A 22,075-nucleotide genomic window follows, 5' to 3' on the forward strand; every position below is an offset into this window, starting at 1 on the left:
ATCTTAGTCTCCATGGTGTGCCCACAGGCCTCAACTGCACTGGCAGCCTCACCTGGGGCCTCCACACACACTCTGCCCCTGCAGCTAGGTGCCTCTTTTAAGCTCATGTCAGGGATTTAGTCCCTGCTGGAATTTTGCTGTGGGAATACTGATCTCTATCTCAGCCACAGTCCAGCCTAGCAGATCCCATTGATCCCTGTCTGCAGAATGACTCCCTTGCTTGCTCTCAGACCTGTCTCATTACTCTGGACCTGCTCCATTATTGCTGAGCTGTGTCTTGTCCTCATCAAATCTTATCTTGGTCCTGATCTGTGGCTTTACTTCATGGCTTGACCTCAGACCTGTCATACTACCATGAATTCACCTGATAATCTGGATCCTTTGCTGACTATGGCTGCCAATTCTGAGCCCCTGCTGCTCATCTTCCTTGGCCAGCGTGGAGTCTGGGATTTGCCCTTCCAGTCTTATACTTTGCTCAACTCCTGGCTCTTCTTCCCTTAAGGAACAATCAGTCCTTACTGTACCCTGAAAGGTCTATCCAAAGCACTGTTACCACTGCTGTTTTTCCAAATGACTCTGTTCCAATTACAGGGGAACTCAAACTATCTATGCTACATTTCAAAGACATTATTTCAATTTCATTTCCACATGAAATATTGCATAGACTTCATTGCAGAATATTATAATAATTGGTAATGAACAAAAGTGCTCCAATACAGAATAATTCTGTAATCCTATTAGTTCATATGGGACTAAAAGCAGTGCATCCTTACTCTTGGGTTGATTATGCCGCTATTTTGCACAGATTAATATATTTTCTTTTTTCACCTACATATACTGCCTCAGTGTGTGGCAGTATTGCAGCCCCATTCTTTTAATCAGAGTTTTAGAGCTTTATTCTTTTTTACATCTGTGGTACCTATGCCAGTAGGATGGCCCAAGTTGTCTAAATGAGAAGGAGACAAACTAACAGCATTGTACTGAGGGTGTAGTGGAACAAATAACCATCTCTACTTGCAAAAGAAGTTGTGCTACAAATACATGACAAGATAGCCAATCTCTTTGAACAGGGAGAAAAAAAACTCTCTGCTCCCTGAAAAAGTGTCTGACTATATTGGGAACACTCAGGTATTTCTCTGAAAGCTGTGGCTTCAGCAAGCAAAAAGCGATCTCAAAATAAATAAAGAAATTAAAATACACACATTCCCACACATTCGAGCAGAAAGGGAAAATAGAAAAGATAAACACAGAGTTCAGTTTATTTACGTGGTTGCAAATGAAAGTCAGTGTCATAGCTGAGAACAAGAAGGGCCTGGGATTGTTTTTCAAATAGGTGAGGCACTCCTTTGGTTAGAGCCAGAAGAGAAGCGGTTTGAGTCAATGTGCCTCAAGAAATAAGCCAGACTTTCAGAATGCCCAAGTCTCACTTCAGTTTGCAGACTAAAGTTGTTATTTTAGGGTCATTACTGGAGACTGCTAAATTTAAGTACGTGGGACTAGTAGTTATCCAAAGCTATTCAGGTCAACAGCAGCTCCATGGATTTCAGCAAGCCTGAGATCAGGTCCTGGGGAGTATTTAGCTGCTACGTACATACACAGAATAAACATGTAATATATGTGTAATGCATTTATTCCTATTACATACAGCTTTTCCTTCCTACCTAGCATTAATAAAGATGGTTAAGCATGCCATTTCTCTTTTTTTTTTTCCTCCTAAGGCAACCTGTTTCAGATATGAACAATCACGTTTTTGCAAGTTAAAGATTACACAGTGAGTTATTAACTTTAAACACCCTTCATTCCTGAAAGCTATGTGGTAGAGACATTTTAGGTTGGGGCAACTCCTCTTACATAAGAGAGTTTTTCTGCCAAGTTATTACCTCAGACAGTTTTTGTGTTGTAGGTGAATATTTATACAGAGATTTCTCATCCTCACACAAGGGCAGCTGGAGAGCTTGGATATCCAGAACATGGCAAAAGCAGAAATAAGGCAGTCTTGGGCTTGGTGAAACTGAAGAAAAACATTTCCAACAAGGATACACAAAAGGAAAAAACAAATGCTGACTTGTAATCCTATCTCCTGTGAAGTCTTCCTCCCTCCCACTGCTTCCAGCATAAGCAGAACTCTCTTGACACCTTTCAGAAACTTAGGAGCACCTGGCTGGCTCTCAAGGGTAAGTCTCAACTTGTCTATGAGTTCACTAGAAAAACACTAGCATGTTGCTCTTCTTTCACCTGATATTTCTTTTCAGTTTGCCTATGAAGGCTCTGGTCAGTGCAGTTTCTGCTTCTCAGAAATTCCACCAAGTAAATGCAGATATGCTTGACTTGCAACTTAAAGTGCCAAGTTAAGCAGCTGTCCTGAAGGTCTTGGGCTCCCTTGGGTGCCTGAGGTTTGTGTGTCCTTACAAAAAGAAGAGAGATGACAAAAATACATACTTTATTTTTCTCTTTTCACTGGTTTGTTGGTCTGGGGACAGCATGTACTAGTTAACAAGTTCTGCCCTTTGCTATTGTTATCCTAAATTGGTACTCTTTGGTTAGACAATTAGATCAGGCAACTAGAGGGCTCTGTTGTTAGGCTCCCTTTTAATGTGTGTTTTGATTATGGGCAACCTAAAAAGACTACTGTGGATGTCTGGCTAGATCCAAACAATAGGGTTCAGAACTACTCAGTCAAATTCACTTTTTTCCCTCCAGTCAGTAAAAAATATTAGGGTGTTTAAGAGAGAGGAAAGTGAAGTGTTTCTCACTAAGCTGTAGCCAGACTTTTAAGGAGTGGTGTCTATGAATGAACTGGGGAAAGGCTGAGAAATCCTGCAGAAGAAAACTGCTTTGGCCCTGAAAAAGAGGTGTGAGCAAAAAACCTTTCAGACATTGGCTTGCTTCTCACTCCCACTGGAGTCAGCGAAGATGCCTGTAATTGATTTCAAAGGGAGAAAACCATGCCAGCATTTGTTCAGAAGTATTTTTTGAATACTTCAATACATGGGACCAAAGTTCTGGCCCTTCTGTAGCTTATGTAACACAGTAATCTCCAAGGAAGGGGAAAATTGGCTGCTATATAGACGTGGAAACATTCATTAATCATTGGATCAGCACTCTAAACATTTCCTGTTTATATCCAAAGTGACACTTCTTTAAATTATATTGCCAGCTTCAATTTGGCATCGATGTCTTATTTTGTAAAAACAAGCTGTTATCAAATTTAACAAAAATAGAACAGTTTCCATGAAGAAAATTATTCCGAATGGCCTTTGGTTCAGATCATGCTTCAGAAAACAAACTTTCTTCAAAATTTTTGATCCGATCACCTCAGGCTGAAAAGCTGAAGGGAAACTGGTTGGGGGAAAAAAAAAAAAAAGTTTGAAATTGTCCTGTATTGTCCACTTGAGGGAAAAAAAAGAATTATTAAAGAGATGTGCAATTCTCTGGCTCAGGTCATAGTAAATGAGCCTGTGGTGGATATCTTTCTAAAAAGAAACTGCAGTTGTACTGCTCACACACAAAAACATCCATTCTGATTATTGCTGTTTATCCCTCCTGCTATCTCAGAATTTCCATGATCAACACTCCCAGCCCCCTAGACCTAAACCTACCTCCCTCTTTTCATCAGGACTCAAATGACACACAGATTTTAGCATATTTCAGACCACTACATGAATGTATAAACAGATTTTGCATGGAGAGAGAGAGCAGAAGGAATGGGGGAAGGAAAAAAACCATCTGAAAGCTAAACCTTCAGATATTCCATTTCTATGAATTGTCTTCAGCATGACAAGGACAGGCTTTTCAGCCTAAATGTAGACTAGCAATTTCCTATATTGGGGAACAAAAAGCATTTTTGGCACTGAGTTTAACTGGTGCAGAGTGGCTGTGTCTATGCAGTTAAGCAATTTTGCCCTCCAAGGTGGGTTGTCTGCATCCAGATCACCAGCTGTGACTGATTCCTGGAAGCATACCTGGGAATTGTCTGGGAGACCCATACTTGGCTTCAGTTGAAGCCATATCCCACTGTCCACCTGCTTGAAGAGCTGAACAGTGAAGGCACTTGATCAAGGATCACACAAGTCTCCTGGATCTGCTTTGTTTATTGGTGTGAAGACAACCTCGTTGTTCCCTGGACTGCAACCACTAAGGACACTATACCAAAAGAAAAAGTGCAGTAAAAGCTTGGATTACAAAATTCTGGGTTCCAGGGTCTCTGTGTTGTCATCATGAAGTTTCATTTTGACAGTCTGATGTATTTCTCTTTTCCCCCTAAACACCCAGCCAGGGAAAATCCTATATGACAGTGGAGATACTGGCAAACTCTCTGTTCTCTAGGGTTAATAAATGAAGAGAGGAGTTTATGAGAGAATATAGCAAAGAATGCATCCAGCTTCCAAGTTTCCCTTGCCTGTGTGTCTTAGCCACCACATCAGTGCACGAAAACATCATGCCCAAATATCAAACTCCCATATCTCTTACCCCTTGGAAAACAGGTGGATGAGTAATTCACCTAAGGGATGTTTGGCTAAAATATAGTAAATACCAGAACACTCTGTCTGTTCCTATTTCTTATCTGTTCTGCTGTTTCAGCACATGAAAGAAAAAGGCTTTATGGCTTAAAACTGCTGATAAAAGTGTGACTCTCTTGTCATATTTTGTGTAAAGTAATGGTGAACCTCAGAGTCTGGCTTGGAAGGCAGAAGAGTCTTTAGTAATCCTAGCAGAAGGTCATTGATGCTTCAGTGTTGTGGCATTTTTAAATCAAGTCATAAACATTTCAATAAGGAAGGATCTATTCTAAACCAAGGAAATTCCAGTGTAAGAGAAACAGTTTTAAATTCACTGGGTTATATCAAGAGAGGCTACAGAATAACTTAATCTAGTAATCATTTGTGAAGTTCAGGTCCCAGGATATGGCCAGCAGAAGAACTGTAAAACTTTGCCTTTTTGTTTGAGCTGTCCTGACATACATTACCCACAACAAAGTGTTTGGCCTTTGCCTCTACAACACTGGTTTGTTCTGTGGCAGAGCCAGGAATGTAGGAATGTGGATCCCAGCCAAGCTGTGGGGAGAGGAAAATGCCCTCGACCTGGAGGATTCCAGCTCTCTCCTTGTCTGCATCTTTTATCCAGCACTTTGTGCCATTTGAAGAGGGTGCTTCTCCATGCTGCCCACAGCTGCCTCCTCCCTCCTGCATCTGCCATTCTCACAGTCCCAGCCTGGGTGGTCATGCTGGGTTAGCCAGGATGTGGCAATTGAAAGGGGAAACGTGGGGAAGGCCAGAGCTTGGCTATATGTGCATAACACAAAGCCAGTCGGTGTTCACAGGCTGAGAATACCACAGTGTTTGAGCTAAGGGAAGCTCTTTGTTTGCTTTTCCTTGCACTAGTGACTGGGTTACTTCAGCCTAATAGAAAGCTCTTTATTTTATTTTATGCTCTGTGAACCTGACCCATCACAAATCAATTACATAAAGCTTATAGGTTCTTTCATCCTGCTCCTCCCAGGAAGGGCACTGAGAATAATTCATGATGAATAAATCTGATAATTCCCAGAAGATTGTACTTAGTGGGCTTGAAGTTCTTCCTTCTGCTTCAAACATTCACTAAAAGAGAGAGATCTGAGCTTCAGGTGAGGTAGTGGAAGAAAAGATGTTTTACACCTTATTTTCAACAGTGGGCAATTGCTGACTGTTCCTCTAATGTACTCTGATACTTTGGAAAGCATCATCACCCCGGGTCCCCCAGGAGGTAAAGACAGTAATAACTTCAGAGCAGCAGGGCTCCAGACTCTTGCTCCACACTTCACAGTTCTCCCTGGCATCTGAACGTACCAATTTTTGGGAAGTTTAGGGTTATATAAGTAAGTGGTTTATTCTGTTGTAAAAATTATTAAAGGCGCTATTGTGAATTCATCCTGTGGCTGTCGGTCCAGATGTTAAAACTAACTGAGGCCCACCTCTAATTCTAAACTCAGTGAAAGAATTAAATTTATCTGCAAGAATTTAAATTACATCTTTTCCATAGCCTGTTTATATTCTTTTCTTTAATCATACTTTCATTGGGCCAGCAAATAATAACATTGTAATAAAGTCATGCCAGATAAGCCACTTCAAAACCAGGAAGAAATAAAAATTACAAACACTGAACTGGCAGAGAAGATGACCACTAGAGATTGCCCAAATGGTGCCAGAGTGTCTGCAGACATTGGAAAGAGACAATGGGATACTGTAGAAGGAATAAGAACCAGTTCTGGAGGCAGAGTGTTTGTTCAGGACATGGAGAATAACAGCCTCTGGGATTTCTATTACATGTACCTTATTTAAGGCCATGTTAAAAGAATATGTAAGTATCTAAAGAGTCAGGTGAAGATGTAGGTGCCTTTGAGACCTTACAAGTCACTATTCTGTGCTTAAAATACTTTAAGAGTTTGGCTTTTTGACACTGAGGAGTGACACAATCAAAGCTGAGTATTGCATAAATACTGAGTATCCTCCATTCCCATTCACACTGATGGGAGTATGGAGATCCTGTCCTCTGCCTCAGTGCTGCTTTGACCCATCACTTAAAATACCTAGACCCAAAGGTGAGCTCTGACCTACATGAGATTGCTCCAAGTGTTGGTTTTTTGCCAGCTTTTTAATTTCCTTTCTACCTTGCAAGGGTGTTGTAATGAATAATTTGAGTTTGCAAATTACTCTGGCAGGAAAGCATTCTGAAAAGCAATATATTGTGTACTGCAGAACTTGGGTTTAGGCCAAACAGATAGAAAAGAAGCAGGAAGGAGGTCAAAATTTTATTTCATCCTTTGTATTTCTGAATCCATGTAGAAAGAAGCTAGGTGGGCTCAGAAATCTCCATATGCTGGAGAACCTGAGAATATCCTTCACTTCTGCATATGAAACTGTACTGGAAATTTTTCTCATGTCATTGGCTCTTGCAGGTCCAGCACACTGTTGGATCCAGGCTGAGAGAGGAGCCACAGTGAAATTCAAGATGAATAATGTAGATTGAAGAAATTCCTCTAGGTATCAAGGGTGGCTAAGTCTAGAACCTCCATCTGTTTAGACGACTGAAATGAGTGGATTAACTCCCAAGTCATAGGAAAGGGTAGTTAGCTCATGACCAGCTGCTAGTGCATAGTGAAGGAGATATGAACATTTGTGCAAGGAAAATACAGAGCAAACAGTACCCACAGCAGATAACCTCTGACTCACCACATGGTTATTAGCTAACTTCTTTAACTTAAAATTTCCTCTTAGTTAAATGGAGAACACTGCACATTTGGAGTTTGTACATCCTTACATCATTTACTACAGCTAACAAGGAGGAGAGCTTAAACTGCCCATTGCAGCATGGACATCCAGGGCCTGTCTGCCTTTTATGCTAATTCAAATACTTGTCACTGCTTTGATGTTATGCTTAGCCAGACCCAATAACCAAGTGCAAGGAGAGAGTTGTTGCTAGCAGTTGAATCTCCTGCTATTTGTGAGCAGGTGTGGATCTGAAGGACTTGGGCAAAAGAAGGAAGCCTAATCTTGCCTTTCTTTTAAGCTTTGAAGAACCCTCATATTTTTAAACACATATCATGGTCACTTCCTGAAGAAAAGTGGCAGCAAACCAGAGGGGAAAGGGGTTCTATATGGGAACTAACACACACATAGACATATGTTGTCTTGGAATGAATTGTGTGTGTGTGTATGTAGGTGTGTGTGTGTGTGCCTCTGTGCACACACTCAGGAGCGTGACACGCCTCTGCCAGGAACAGCAGGGAGGAATTCATAGCTGTCTATAATACAGATGTCCACAACTGAACTAGTGACTCCACACTTCCTTGCAATCAGTGGTGAGAAACAGGCACTTATAGCAGAGCACAATTCATCTTATCATCTGAAATTAATCACCTTTTTAAAAGGCTGTTTCTCACCATTATCTGTAAAAGAGCAGAGATCCTTGTTGAAGAGGTGTAACATGAAGTGAGATGAATCCCACCTTTCCTGTCTGAGCTCTCTAGAGTACTCCACATGCAATTTACTGTTTTATGTTACTTACAGTGCTCTTTGTGTGACCTGGGTGTTCACTTGCCAAAGCCAATGAGTAAACCTGATCTGAATCCAACTGAAAATTGTAACAGATTTTTTTCCACACAACAACCTCATTATTTATTACAATGGCATGTGCTTTCTTAAATACAATCTTAAGTGTAAGTTATCTTCAGGTCTTGAAGGATTCTTTTTAAAATTAGTTGCTCATTGATCTACATTATAATATAGACTATGATATATATATGATTGCACAGACAGTAGTGTTAGCACAATCAAAAGAACTCTGGACCATGCCATGGGACAAGAGGCAGGAATCTCTTGAACCAATATTTCTGCTAAATATTTCTGTTACTAGAAGGAGAGTGTAGAACTGATTTGGTAGACAGTTGTTACAAGGTGAATTAATTTACTTCATCAGTAAAATAAGCAGAGTAGATATCTGCCTCCTGCAAACACAGCTGGCTAGAATGTTAGAGGGCATACCCCAGGAAGAGTTAAATAAACTGTAATGTAAATGTTCACATTTCAGTAGAACCTATATTGATCACAGTTTTACATGACATAATGGCTGTCCAAGGCAGAGGGCTTGGAACTATACCATCTTTAAGGTCCTTTCCAACCTAAACTATTCTGTGATTCTATGATTCTATAAAGGTGTGTCTTGGAGATGGCCAGGGCAGTTCAGATCCTCAAATTACACAGAGAAAATGTCAGATGACACCAACCTGGTTATACATCTTTTGCTTTTCCATACACAGAGATAAAAAATTGGTGAAAAATGGGGATTCCTGAGGCACACCCAGATTCATCCTACCTAGCTTCAGACGCTGAGGTGTCCAAGTCAGAAGTCCAGCTGTTTTAACTCACTGTGGAGTTAGTTGAGAAATGGACAGCCCAAAGACCATTTCAGATTTGGATTTAAATTGCTCTCTGTATCTCCCCTGATGATAGAGGGATCCTAGAACAGATAAGTTCCAAATGCAGGTACTCTGGTTAAATGGATAAACATATTTCTGTTAGCAACTTAGCAGCTCTGTAAGGCATTCATAGGGTCCTCAGAAAATCCATCTGGATTTGGTATGTCAAGGCAAGAGCATCTTTTTCCCTAGTTACTCAAGCAGGAGTTATCAATTGCTGTTTTTGCTGATAATCTCATTCCTGAGAGTGCTGACAGAGGCATGTGTGGTGCAGACCTTGGGCTGTGCTAGCTAGAGGGAACAGTACTTAGGAAAAGTTCATTAACTCCACTCGCATTAGGTACTTACACAGCGGATGTTTACAGGCTGTCTTGGCTAGAGTTGTAATGGCAACTGGTTGCTAGGAGGCAGGAATGGACTAATCCTAAACAGAAATGAAGGCAAGAGATTCAGCTTTTGAAAGAGCAAGAAGGATGACCTAGGAAACTACAGCCTGCCAGTCTCACTTCTATGCCTGGAAAGGTTATGGAGAAGATTTTTCTGGGAGATATTGAAAAACACCAGAAGGTCAATGCAGTCATTGCTCAGAGCCAGCCCAACTTCATGAGAGGAAGATCCTGCATGTCAGAAGCACTACTGTCTGCAGTGCTGGAGAGTAGACCACTGCATCAGGGACTGGAAGACACTTTAACCCTTCCTTCCACTATAACTAAGAGGGAATTCTACAAACCCTACCTCATTCAGCATGTTTGTGATTGAAAACAGAATTTTAACAACCCCAGAGGGTGCTCTTTGCTATTGCTGGAAATAAAAAGCCTTGCACAGAAGTACTGGAGAGTCCAGAGAAGGACCACTAAGGTAATTAACATATTAGATCATTGGCCCTATTAGGACAGGCTGATAAGAGCTGGGAATGTTTAGCATGGAGAAGGGAAGGCTCCTGCATGGATCACATTAATGTGTATAAAACCTGAAGGGAATCTGTAAACAAGATGGAGCCAGGCTCTTTCCAGAGGTGCCCTGTAACAGACTGAGAGGAAATCAGCACAAACTGAAGAGCAGGAGATTCTCTCTGGACATTAGGAACCATTTTCCTCTTTTCCTGTAGGGTTCACTGAGCACAAAAACAGGTTCCCTGGAGAACAGGTAGAGTTTCTAGCCTTGGAGACTAATAGTGTACAAGGTCCATGTAACTCTACATGGTCCTAGGCAACTGGGACCTGCTCAAGCAGGGGAGTTGGACCAGATGACCTCTAGATGTCACTTCCCACCTTAGCCATTGTGATATTCTATATATATTAGCCTGGAGAGCATCTGAAGATTTGTGGTTGTCAAAGTTCAAGGCAAGAAAGTTGCCCTTGCACATGCAAGAGGATGTTAGTGGGGCAAAGATTGCTTCCAGCTTATCTTTGGATGTCGCTGTCCTTGCAAGCTGTTGACAAATTAACACACATGACAGCACTAACATTTGCAGGAGGATTTTGGATCTGTATAGCTACATGCCTTCTACGCAAGAGGAATAGCTGAGAAAAATTGTTTCATTGTTCCTGATACTTGTTTTCACACTTAGGAACCAGCTTCCCTTGGCATCTTTCCATCTCTGAACCCAGCTGCCAAGAACCTGGTTTGGGTTTAGCTGACCTATTGTTTGCTTTTCATTTTAAATACCATAGACTCAAAAAAAAAAAAAAAAAAAAAAAAAAAAGGTGAGGAGAAGGGTAATTTCACTACTACAATGAGTAAGTATTAAGTAGATTTTCTTTCATATGTGTTGTGTTCATACCACTTGTGTTTGTTAAACACGTGGCCTATGCCCTCCTACAGTCACAGCTGAAAGAAATCCTATGCATACAGGTTACTCCTCTTTCTCAGAACTGGCAGCCTGTGATCCACAACACATAGCAGCAAGAAGTCCTGCTGGCTTTTGCAAGGAGCCTTAGATCATGTCTATGCAAATTCATCAGACAAATAATAAGCCATAATTTTCCCTACTTGATAGGAAAAAAACCAGCTTTCATAAAACTTTCAAGTAAGTTGACATTCTATTTGTTTGGACTCAACAGGAGAAAAGAGATCATCTGAAAATGACCGAGGGATAAAGGAATAAATAATTTGGGGGGCCCTGGTATGAGTAGTTTTCTAACTGAACTGAAGCAGAACACACATAGTAGAAGATCTCAGATTCATATGTGTGAAATAATTCTGCAAGTGGTGGACCCAAATGATCCTGCCACAGCACAGTTCTGCTTTCACTGACAGTTGCTATCAGAAGTTCTCACTCTCCTTTGCCATAACAACATCCTCTACTACAGCACAACTTTTTCAGTATACATGCCACTTCCCAAGTAGTATTCAGAGACCTTCCTGAGAAGCTGTGGTAAGGTTCCCTAATATGGAAAGTATATTTGAAGGCTGGGCAGAAAATGAAAATGTTATGTGGTCCAGATTCCTCTGTTTTCATACCTTATCCTGTTTATATATATATATATAGTGCCAAATTAGTCTCTCTGTATGAACTGAGCATTCCACAGTAACCATGATTTGTTTAGGGTGAATGCTTCCTGTTGGTATTTTAAAACATACAGAGGCAGGCTTAAAATAATACACCAGCCCATGAAGTTCTTTAAATAGCACAGGAAATATGATGAATTCTAAGTCCACCAGTGACAGCACAGGAAAAGGAAAAACAGAGATCAGATAAGACTTTAGTAATAGGAATGACAGTGGGATTATATTCTTCCAGTGGTTATCACAAGATTGATTCTGATACAGGTAGAATATCACTAATAAAGAGGATATTCTACCAGGATGGGTTATACTCTCCTAATTATGGAGCTGTTTCCATGGCAACAGACAGAAACCACATTACCCCAGTTTTGGTGACTTGTGTATCCTTAATGATATGCTTCCAGAGAATTTTCCAGGAGAAAATTCCAGTGACTTGTGGAAAAGGTCAGCATGGGAACATTTTTTGTCCTGTTTGTCTTGCTTGAACACATAGACTGCAGGACAGAAAATCTCCTGCTATCAGACACCATCCTTGGTTACAGTTTTAATTATAGTCCTACAACTAAAATAGTATTTCACATTGGGAGGAGGGGGCAGGGGAGGAGGGAGCCTTATTCTTAAGGCTGGTACATTGCTGCTATTAACAGAGTCCATCTACCCTCCCCCTTGTCTGTTGATTTATGTGGGTGCTGCCACACAGAATTACTTGATAATCTCATTATACATAATCCTGTTTACTCCTACAAAGAAGGCTAGCAAAGCTCCCTTGTTTTCCTATTTCTCTTTTCCTTTAGTTATTTCAGACATATTCTCTATAAAGCATGGACTTTCAGAGTGGATGCTTATCCTGTTTACTGTCCTTAATTCCAGACTCATCAAATTCAGCACCCTGCCCTATGTCTTTCAGTAAATATTTTCTTTGAGTCAAGCATCACACAAACATTATCTGTAGCTCTTCTTATGTTCAGTTCACGTAATTGCATTATTCTGAAGCTGCTCAAATGACATTTTGCATTTACATTATCTTTTATGCCTTTAAAAAGTGGTCTCCATTACAAGGTTTCTTCATGGGCAGTGCAGTAAAGAAGACTAAAAGATGTAAATGTCTACACATATTTTGGTACTTGAATACTAAGGTGCTTATTAAGGTAGGTTCACTTTATTGAGGATATTTCTAAAGCATAGGGAATAACAAGTACATTTTTGGTGACTAGAAGCTCTTAACAAGGTTACTAAAAGCATGTAAATGTTGTTGGTATGAATACAGCCATTAGGAGCATGCCCACAGTAAATATAAATCTAGACAGCAGTTCTCAAGCAAGATGAGAACTGTAACCACATCTACCTGTTTAGCTCTTTAAGTGCTGAATGTGGTTAACAATTGCATGCTTGACTTGATAAAGATTTCCATACATAGGCCTAGTAATTTTTGTTTTACCTATTTAGTGTTTTTTAAAAATCCTAAAAAAATGAAGACTTTATCCTTATTTATATAACCTAAACAGTGAATAAACCCATTTCCTGAGTTTGTTTTAATCAAATAATCCCAGTCTGAAGTGATGACTTTCAAAAGTACTGCAGTACACACTTTTTAGCACTATGTAAGGTTTTGCAGGAAAAGAAGGCTCACAATTTCCTAATGATTACTTTTAGGCAGTTCCAAAAGCCATATTACAGTTAATTATACTGTAATTCTCCATCATTAACTGTCATAGAATTTCTGTGCTAAATGAGGCAAGAATTGTAGGGCAAAGTAACATTACATTGTTGGCTCAAAAAAAGCAGATGGGCTTTCTGGGAATGGAACAAGAACAGTTCCAGCCAAAAATCTTACATTCAAACTTTTGGACCAAGATATATGTAAGAAGACTATTTACAGCTTAAGCACTACATATATCTTAGCTGTCCATTGTATATGAGAAAACAATTTCAGCACAGTCACACACAAGCTGTGATTCCATCAACTTTCAGCATCCAGTATCCCAAGACTGCCAGTCCAGAACTGCCACACCAGGCATTAGACATTGATGATCACTTTACTGCATTCAGGGGCACATTGAGGCTTTGATAAGGATCTCCACTAGGAAAGTTTTCAGTCTAAGTAGGAATGATTATCTGATTGTGACAATGCAGAATCTCACTGGGAAAGAAAAAGGTTTCAGCAAAGCCTCAAAAGTACAGAACTTAAAGTTATGAGAAAAATAAAATTCCTATATTTTAGATTTCAGTACCATGTTACCACCAAGAGCTTCTAAAATCAGTTGCTATGTAATTGCTTATCTACTTAAAATCACTGTATTTGACTTCCTGCCTTTCTGAAATTTCCACCATGAGGCATTAGGCCTCTCTATTGACCTTCACTCAAAAATCAGACAGCAATAGGAAGTCCTTGTAAATGGAAGAATTGGTTTTACACCCTTACTCCAAATCATTTAAAGAAGAAAGATTTTAAATTTGGTCTTGCCATTCCCCAGCTGTCTCCAGTCACTGCCCTCTGTATTAGACGATTTAGACTGCTTAAGTTTCTCTGCTTCTCATAAAATACTGAAGTACCTGCTGGGAGGAGGGATAGGAATCACAACACTCCAGAATTGTGTCCTCAGCATCAAGACACAGAAGCAGTTCTCTTTTTCTTGCCCAAAGACTATTTCAAAAGTTTGTATGAGTGAGATGACTTCTACAGGAGAAATAGAAGAAAATTGCCCCATTTAACATTTGAAAGATCTGTTCTCAAATTTGAACTGGACAAGACCCCAGGTCACAGGCTGAGTGTTTTAATTAACAGGCTCTTAAGTTAATAATGGGGACCTTTTTTGTTCTTTTTTTTCATGAGAGCAACTTATCTGGACAAAAATTGATTCAACTGAGGTGCTGATCCACAGAAATTGGAAATTCCACGCAGACAGACAAACTCCCCATCATGGGATTGGAAACATATCCCACTAAATGGTGCCAGTTGTGAGGGACAGGGAGGCTGTGACCAGTGCTGTCAATACACATACTCTTATTGTTTCCTCTCAGGCAGCTCTAAGCTCCAATATTCTGGGTCTGGCTACTGAACCTCCAGCTCTTGGTTTGCCACATGCAAAAGATGCTGGGTGTTCAACCCAAGCCTGTTACTTTTATCTAGATGAGAAGAAGTTACTTATTCACAATGATGAATGTTGCAGTAGCATTCACCCCCAGTGATGTTCTCAAAGATTTACAGCTGTGGAATTACATAAAGCTGAGCCCAGACCTAATTTCCATGCTAGTGTCTTGCTCTTTTCCTCTACTCATCTGTTTCCCTACTGAAGTGATTCTTAAAGTATAGAGGCCAGATTTGCAATCAAGTATATCCTGTGGTTGTATTACTGTACAATAATTTACCATAAGAATCCATTAGAAATGCACCTATTAGAATGGCATAGGAAGCATCCCAAGTACTTACCATTTCAGAATTTTCCTCAGTTTCTCTTTTTTCTCTCCTTTAAAATTTGAAAGGTTTTATAGCACAGGATGTGAGCAGAACATATTCCCTGGGTACTTCAGGGTGTTGGCCTCTGAGGTAAAGGCTTTTTTAGATGGCTGCTGTTCTTTCTGCTGCCCTCCTTGCCAATGCCAGCCTGTTTACATCTCCCTTTGCTTTTACCTGTAGGAGTCTTGCAGAACTCTTCACAGCTGGGTAGTTAAGAAGCAGAACCAAGGAAATACTTTAACATCTTTTGCAACTGACACCTGGGTGACAAACCCATAGAGAAGCTCTCCATGTGCATCTTAGGAGTGTAATTTGATTCAGGCTGCAGAGTGCTCTCTAGCAGAAGATTTTGTAAAGTCTTCTCTATTGCACTGAGTCATTATTAGTTTTGTGATAGTGACTCACCAGAGCATTTCCAAATAGAGATATGCTTTATTCTAAAATCCATCTGTGTTCAACAAGGAAACTGAGTATCTACTTGAGTTAAAAATGCTTATATAATTTGCCAGATCAATCCTTTATAAGCAGCCTGATTTTACCTTGCACTGCTTCTCTTCCTATTCCATTGTAGCTGGATCCTGGCATCTCAACAGCAGGAAAGAGTGGTTGTGCCCTAGGAATACAAACAATGTAACTTGTTAAAATAAAAACATTCTGAGGAGAAATTCTAAGTCATGGTTTCCTTTCACCAGTTAAATTAGATCTACTGTGGCAATACCACCATGCAGATATGCACAGACACAGATACACAGAGAGATATCCAGAGAAAGGCATTCATGCTCTTTTTACTTAGCAGGCCACATAGTGATTTTTTGCTTTACAGGAATTCCCACAGACTTCTAAACATGATATGATGAGAGCATACTGACCTTTGCCTAAACAGTTTCAATCAATTTTATTATGAAAAGGAATATTGGAAAACAACTTCTGTAGAAGAATATGCCTCGTATTCTGACATAATAAGTGCAGACAGAAAGAGCATGAAAATTTATTTTCTGTAAGATGTCTCAAAATCTCTGACATCTGCACTAAGTATTGTGTTTGGGCTGTAATTTTCAAAGGGAAGCAAGGACAGAAGTACTCAAATTCTGTGAAGTGTGGCCTTCATTTGTTAGGTGCCTTCGAAGGTTAGACTGACTGTTCCATTCTAAGGTGCAAGAAATAGTCTCTGCTCTACAAATCCTAACAAGGCATGCAAGGGACATTGTTACCCAAGGCAAGAGTACTCCAAATTATAGCACAGAAAACATAAAATTACATACATGTTATAGCCTTTTTAATAAAGTTTGTTATATCCATACTGGTTTTCTCAGACAAAACAAGCAATAGTTTAATTGAAATAAACTTCATAGAGAGCGGTACCATGAAGAGAGAGATATGATTCTACCATTTGGTGGTTCTACCAAATGAAGGGAAAGGTATCCAAGACTACTTTTGCTTTTTAGGGAGGATAATCACTATTTATTTTAGCAGCAATGGTCAGAAGGAGGAAGAAAGTCAAGGAGGATAAGATTATGTCCCTCTATATCACCACTGATATTTAAGAATCATCTGAAATTATATTCTCCATTTTTATAATCCTTGGAGGGAAAAAAAAAAAAGGCAAACTGTCAGTATCCCAAGTTAGTGGAGTACCCTGAATGTAGGGAATATAAAAATGTGCTCCCAGCAAAGAAATTGCTAACAATTAGCAAGATTAATTCTGTCTGATTGTGATAATAGCCTTCAAGAATATTGCAAAGTGTTATACTAAATAGTGATGTATGGCTCCAATACAAAAGTTGCAAAGGAAGATGAGAAAGACAGGGATCTAATGTTTATTAGTTGATTTTGTCACAGTTAAGGATACAGCTGAATAGCACAAAAATATTCTTTATAAAAATGTTAAAGCATATCCATTAATGATCAAAGTAGTTCCCAGTAATCAGATTGCATATTTTATCTCAAGAGGCAAAGCAGAAGAGTTATAAGAATGTGATAGCACAAAAAATCGTCAGAAAAATCAGTAGACAAGTTACAGTTGTAACACAACATCCTGCAGGTATCTGCAAGACAGTCCGGAATAGGAAGCAATTAAAAACAGGCTTCAGGAGACATTATTACAGATCAAAGATAATTCAGGTAATTCAGGAGAATTCTAGATGTAAGGACAAAGAAGCGTTGAAAGAGCTCATTGGAATGTAACTGGAGACAGGCATGTAGCAGTGAGTGTAGAACCCCCAAGCTGGTCTCTTGGTAAGTGTGGTGTGATAAGGCAAAAAAGCACCTAGAGGACCACACAGGGTTTTCAGGATTTGGTGAAACAAATGAAGCTGGAGGGAAATGCACATAATGTGGGACTGGACTATTTTTTGAGAGCTACAACACATGGAAACAAGATCAGCTGTGAGTGTGACAGCAAGACTGCAGTTATGGACAGAGGGAGAAAGGGAGGGAGGTTTTAGGGACTTTGTTAGTATAGATGTGCTAAAGATAGCTGAGCTGTTTGAGGAAGGTAAGTTTATAAGAGATTTAAAAGGCAGTTTAAGCTCTCATCAAGAAAAAAGAATGAAGTCTAGGGAATTTTAGAATAAAATAATTGTAACCAGAGAGATGACAGAAAGAACTTTGTGGGATGGTGGGATAAGATAGATTAAAATCTATAGAAACTGACTTTGTTGGACTGTAAATAGTTTCTCTCCAGCATTTTTTAAAAAGTGTTGAAATAAACAGTAATAAGTATCATAAAACTTCCTACTCCTTGCATCCATTTGCAACATTGTATATACCTTTCCCTACACAGAAGAGAACAGCTAATAGAAATATGGTTTCTGGAAAATGGGCGTGGAAGTACACAGAAAGACTAACTTTGTTGAGTTTTCCTAAGATGTCCTGGGAACCATAGCAAAAGTATAACATTTTCTGGAGGAAGAGAAATTAGGTGATCCTCACTAGTCCCTCTGATGCCACTAGAAATTTTGGTACTTGCAGAAGAAAGAAAAAAAGATACAAAGAAAAATTGGACACCTCAAGGAAGTAGAAATAAAAATGGGACTTAAGATAAAAGAAGATAAAACCTACTCAGATAAGAGAATTTTAGACAAGCTTCTCTATCAGCTGATAAACATAGAGATCAGAACATTGGCAGCTAAAATACCTCAGAGTATTGACAATCAGAATTTCAGTGGGAATACTGAAATTAATATCAATCTGAGGAGGTAAATATATTAGGAACATGTGTTGCCTTATTTTTATATCAGAATAACATAGTTTAGAATATACCAGACAATTTCAATTCATCTTGTTTTACATAGAAGTGACACTTGTTCATTTACTAAAAAGACAAATAACTGAAATTACTTCAGAAATAAAATACTGTGTGGGTAAGAAAATTAATTAGGAATAATGGGGGGTCAATAAAGAACATGAATAGTCATTTAATCCCCATAGCTTCAGTGGTCAGTGTGTGGTTAAGATGACACAAGGCAGACCAAGAAGCATCTGGGTAAAACTCTTCCGCTGCTGCTTGAGGCTGGTCAATCAAAAGGAAGAAAAGTGGAAACACTAAGTTAAAACTGTGTTCTTAATACGTGTGACCAGATACACAAAAAATGTGCCCCAGCCGAAGGAGTTTGGGGCAAAGTGAGGATTCATGAGTCATTTTGTTCTCTAAATCCATGAAGGGGAGAAGGCAGGAAGAACGTGGGAATGAAATGGACTACCAGCAGAGATTTCTGCCTCGCAGGCGTACCCACATGCCAGAGGAGACAGGGGTGCAAGAGACAAGTACCTTGCAATTACAGTCTGCCAAATGGTGAGCAGCCCAGATCCTCTGCCATATCCCCATTTACACCATTTACACCTCAGTTCACTCAGCTAGGTCTCAAAATAAACAAAGGAGGAGCCTTATATTTAAATTGGTTCTACTTCAGCTGAAATAGAAGTTTGAACGTATTCCCCAAGTTGAAAAAGATCAGGGGAATGTTGAGCTCCCGGTGTCTCTGAGGCTAAAGTGAGCTGTGCTTGTCGTGCAAACTGTACTGCTGGGTGGCCACAGAGACAGGATTGAAATAACAAAAATTGAGATGTAGCTCACTGCTCATTTGTTATGTGCTGCAGGAGCTCATCTGCCCAGAATATCAAGCACTCTAGATTTCAAGGCAGATTTAATTGCCATCATGAAGGAAAATTCTTTCCCACTTATTTTTTGGAGATCTAGCTTTTTGCCTAAGTATTTGAAAATGTGCCTACTTGTGCCCTGAAATGCACAGTAGTGAATAATAATGCTCCTGGTTCTTGCATTTAAAACATTATGCCTGGTGCCAGATAATACCTCAGTAGCAATATGAGCTATGAAGTTACATTGCAATTTTCCTAATGCAACCATGTCACATGCCCAAAATTGGGAAAAATAGTGGTTTTTTTAATTTCAAGAGCATGAGTAAGTTTTGGATCCTCATGCTTAAGGACCTTTCCAATTATCTAAAGAAGAGTGCATAAACTGTCCTTTTCCACTGAAAAGCAGCTGATCACTATTGATTGCCAAACTCTTTATTCTGTATTCTTTCATGAAACTACTGAAGGAAGTGCCACCGTTGGTAGGGTATTTCCCTCCTGTAAGTGATTTTATAACTGAATTATTTTTAAACTTAGCTTTGTGTTAACTTTTATCTACAATTGAATCAGAAATAAAAGGTACACTAGTACTTTCTGAGGCACGGAGAGAAGATAAATTACTTTACAAATATCTTCCAGATTTGAAGACAGAGTGCATTAAATGTTGCTATGAAAGCTGAACCAAAGTTGAAGCTAAATCTATATTTTAAGAATACAAAAACAGCTTTGGGTGAGTCACTGAGGACACAAAAGCAACCACAAAGTTTGTGCACAGTCTATACAGCGAGCTTGACATGATTTCCAAAACCTTTAATTTCTGTTGGTTAGGAGAACTAAACACATCATTTAAACAAAATGCTGTGTTTTTGCAAAGTTTATGCTCTGCAAAAATGAAGAAGTTACTGAAGACATTAACTCTTCTGTGCTGTACAAATGTGGGAAGGCTTTGTGCTACTGCAAACTTGCACAGATCACCTTGGAAATGAGTTTCTGAACCATTGACCTGGGTAGCAAAGTATTCTTTGAAGAGTAGGAATATTTTCCAGTACATTTTTAAAATAGTTTAGAGCTTCTTTTCTGGTTGTATTTCAAGATACAGTATGATAGAGTAAATATTTTATTTATTTCATAAAAATTAGGTGCCTAGTTTGCTCCAGATAACCCTAACCTCTAGTATGGTCATAGACTGGTTATTTAGGCTGTTATCATTACTGATTAACTAAAATTTCTCTTTGTGCAACTTTTGTCACCTACTGAGAATGTACCATGGCTTCTCTGCAGGTACCTGTCCAAGTCAAAGAGTCTATGTTAGTGAAGAAAGTTTTCTGGCCCTAGAATCCAAGGAACTTGCCCAAAGCCCACCGGATTCAAAGGGAGCTTCTCCATGACAAAGATTTGAACAAAGCCTTTAGTACCAACATGAAATCCTGAAGTGAATGATGGCTGTTCTTAAAGATATATTTTATCAATATCAATGTTGTTGTGGTGTCAGTGGTGTCAATGCCTTCAGTGGAAGAAGACTGGTGAGAAAGCCAACATAAAATAAAATATTTTCTGAGTTACTCTGCATGAGATGAAAAAAACAAAAAATCTGCCATAACAGTCTCCTAAAAAAAATAAATTGCATTTAAGTGGGTTTTGTTTTATTTGTGCTAAGAGCACAAGTTAGTGAGGGTGACATCAGTGAAAATAAATAGTGCAATGAAAACTCTGGTGCCCCTCAACATCAGTAGAAATTCTTATTGCCTTCTGTCCTATTTCCCTGAGTCATGAGTGTGCTATCCCACCTCTACAAGGAGAATGAAAATTTTTTACAGATATAACAGGAAAGCCTATATAAATTTTTCTGCACAAGTCAGCAAGACAGTGTGAACTGGAAATGACATATTTATTATGATTAGTCAGAATACAAATTATATTTTCCATACCATGGGTAGTTTGAAGTGTAAGTGCAGTTCTCTTTTGTGTAGACTGTAAAGATATTAGTGACTTAAAGTGTTCTACATATTTGGTAGAAAACTGCAAATACAAGACAGATATTCTTTAACAGTGTGTGTGCCACAGGCAATCGATGTCTTTTTTTAACCCTTCTGTGAAAGCCAAGTCATTCTGTGGAAAGACTTCAGGTCTCACCAAGCAGGCAAAAGACAGCATTAATTCAGTAATTGTAGCATTTTCATAGATTAATGGAGCCCTGGGCTCTGGTCCTGCTTGAAGGACTATTTATGTTAAATAGTGAGTGAATTCAGGGCACAGTCCTTGGAGCAGGGAGTAGAATTCAGATCTCCCCTTCTCATGACAAGCATTCGACTTAACATATTCTAGGAGGAATCTGGAAAAATCTGTGTTCTACTGGTTTTGTATTGGCTATCTTTAGGCATCTTTTGCAATAAGAACACTGACTGAAGGCACTTGCTCTCGTGCTCAGAGAATTAGTTATGAAAGCCAAATGCTCAAGGGTGAGGCCATGTATCACTTTGAAGAGAAAGAAGCAGATATTAGACTTTCCAAAAACTCTTTCAGAGCCTCTTCCAGCCTCAGCTCTGTTTGTCCCTCAGTAGGCACAGGGAAATAGCTCACAGCATCTGGAGACAGAGTAATTGAACTAATACTCAAAATTGCAAACCTATATTCATGTTATGTTACTACATGTGCGACCCTCTTACTTACAAATTCCAGTCTGTTAAGGATAAGACTGACAGAAAATTATACAGATACTTTTCAGGGGAGGAAATATGCTGAAATAGATCATTATTTGGCCATCCTCTATGTAATGCAGGGGCCAAAAATGTTGAAAACAGATTATTTCTGCCTGTGTATATTGAAGAAGAAAAGGTTACCCAAGGTTTTCTATGCATTTGGCTCAAGGACGCCGCAATGCGAGAACATGTGATTTGTTAGGGAAATCCTATGTGACTCCTCTACAGCAGCTAACCAAGTAAACAAGAAGTGAGCTGGAACTTTCTGTACAAGGGCTTTTACTGGAATCATTCGGAAGCTTTTGAATATCCTCAGGCTTCCTCAGGAGGTTCCATCTGTTGCTGCAGGCATCATCTCTCAAA

At 39.3% G+C, this 22,075-nt stretch overlaps 1 protein-coding gene across 1 annotated transcript in view; it reads left to right on the top strand.

Annotated features, from left to right (window-relative positions):
- Positions 1 to 1,938: 1,938 nt before the first annotated feature.
- The window catches only part of LIFR (LIF receptor subunit alpha), an 86,695-nt gene continuing 66,558 nt past the window's right edge, over positions 1,939 to 22,075 (top strand). Inside the window, exon 1 of the mRNA XM_056513532.1 lies at positions 1,939 to 2,174. The gene's annotated coding sequence lies outside the window, so the exon portion shown is untranslated. The remainder of the gene's footprint in view (positions 2,175 to 22,075) is intronic.

Source organism: Oenanthe melanoleuca, chromosome Z, assembly GCF_029582105.1.
Source record: "Oenanthe melanoleuca isolate GR-GAL-2019-014 chromosome Z, OMel1.0, whole genome shotgun sequence".
Classification (NCBI taxonomy): domain Eukaryota; kingdom Metazoa; phylum Chordata; class Aves; order Passeriformes; family Muscicapidae; genus Oenanthe; species Oenanthe melanoleuca.